Raw genomic sequence first — 2,040 nt, 5'->3', positions numbered from 1 at the left:
CATAATTTATTCTCCAACAACTCTTAAAAATATTTTTTTAGCAACTTAGAAAGAAAATTTTCAAAATATAAATTGAAATCGGATTGTTAATCTAAATTCAATATATGAAAATAATTAAATAAAATTTTCCATATTAACATTTTACTTATTTTTAGAACAAAATTTTTAATGAATAACCTGGGTAACCGAAACCAATCCAGTCAAAATGTTTCAGGATTGGATTGGGTTCAATTCATTATTTAATACGAGTTATTTGGGTTGAAAAAAATAATTGAATTTGAATTTAAAAGTGTTTCAATCCAACCCGATACAACCCATGAACACTGGGTATAGAGATTAAATTGAATATTTAATAAAAATAGAGGTTACTCAAAAGTATTATAATTTTTTTTGTACATGTTGAAAAAAAAACTCTAATTACAATGTTGGGAGGCCGAGCTACAAAACAAAGAGACTATTTATGTATTTCTTCCCGTATAACACAACTCACAGAGGATTTTCAATGGATAACGACCACCAAAAATTTAATCTAGCAATTTCGATCTTCTTCGAGATAGATAACAGTGTCGATATCTTTCATGAAAATCGCCCTCCCCACCCAGTATCCTCCATGAGTTCGTCGAGCAAATCAGTGAGTTCCTTTTTCGGCGTCTACACTTTTGTTATTTGCTATATTGCTGAGAAAGTTCATTCAAATCTCTTACGAAACTGCGAGTGTTTTAGGCACAGATACAGGGTTGTTGCTGTTGCAAGCCTAAGAGGAGATTTTGCTATTTTGGGGATGAATATTACTAAAGGTGAAGGAAATTTACCCAAGGTTGTGCTCACTTCTTCGAGTGGCAGGTTAAGTTTTTCGATCTTCGCCTTAATTTTAGAACTGATTTTGATTTTTCTAATTGCTTGTCATGTTGCAAGTTGAACTTCTGCGAATAAGGATTAAAATATTGATGTTGATATTGATATCCATATTTCAATTTTATGGATATTTCTATAAGTCACAAAATTTATAAAATTTATTTAGATTAATAATTAAATTGTTTTTTTTCTCCAAAACTAAGTTATGGATTATTATAGGTAGTTTCGGATCAGTAAAAGGTCAAAGGTAATGACCGAACCAAGAAAGTTACATAGCCTTAAAAAACAGATCTCAGTTAGGAGCATGTCCAGGAGAGTTTCAACAGATAAATGAAAAAGAGTTGTACTCAAAAGAGCCCACTTGACCCTCCTCATCCTCGGAGGCTAAGGCCAAACCCAAGCAACCTCTTTAAGTGATGTCAATCCGAATTGACCCTCTTTGTTGGAACATCCTCAGTGGCCCAACCCAAGACCTACATGTCCGATTTCAAAATAAGAAAAGGAAATAGATCTCCTCAGGGGAGGTAAGCTCAACTCTTCCTTAAAAACTACTTGCTTGACCTTTGTGCAAAATATTGACTTAAACATTAGAGTGTGTGTGGCAAGCAGCAAACATCAAATCAGTGTGTTACTTTGTTTGTTTTGCAGGTGACATTTTCTCTAAATTATAAATTCACTTTTGGCGGCATGCGAAAGTCAAGTGAGTTCGCTAGACCGAATTTTGTCATCAACATGGTTATTGTTATTAGTAATCATATCTCACATAAAACTAAATAAGTGACATTTGGTATGTTTTATAAGTATTTATAAAAGATGTTATAAAGATCCATTTAAATTTGCCCATTCCAAGAAAATAAAATCATGTTTACTATGTACACTATACTAATGGTGGGAGAAAAAACTGCGGCAATGGAGGAAAACTAATGAGACCCATGTGATTGGATCAAGAGATTGACGAGAGTTTGGATCTGCTGTAGCATTATTTTAAGATCGAGATTGTTATTTTATTAATAGAAAAAGAGCCGAGATTACCTACAAAAGACGTGTTTGTCAAAGCACTGACAACGTTCCTTTTGTGATAGTGGAGGCATTCCACATTGTTCCCTTAATTTGGACCTGACCCTATTCAACAGGTATCACTCTTTGTACGTTTTGATTACTACAAGCAGTGTTCTTTTTTATTTT

The 2,040-nt window shown here is 33.2% G+C and overlaps 1 long non-coding RNA gene across 1 annotated transcript; it reads left to right on the top strand.

The window, feature by feature from the left end:
• The first annotated feature begins 503 nt into the window (after nucleotides 1–503).
• Nucleotides 504–1,698, top strand: LOC120069932 (uncharacterized). The gene is made up of 4 exons (XR_005479725.2): nucleotides 504–631; nucleotides 724–843; nucleotides 1,075–1,379; nucleotides 1,504–1,698. It is a non-coding gene; the product is annotated as an uncharacterized LOC120069932 (long non-coding RNA).
• Nucleotides 1,699–2,040: the final 342 nt, after the last annotated feature.

This window comes from Benincasa hispida, chromosome 1, assembly GCF_027475165.1.
Source record: "Benincasa hispida cultivar pf3 chromosome 1, pf3_genome.v1.1, whole genome shotgun sequence".
NCBI lineage: Eukaryota > Viridiplantae > Streptophyta > Magnoliopsida > Cucurbitales > Cucurbitaceae > Benincasa > Benincasa hispida.
This window is presented reverse-complemented; position numbering and strand designations above follow the sequence as displayed.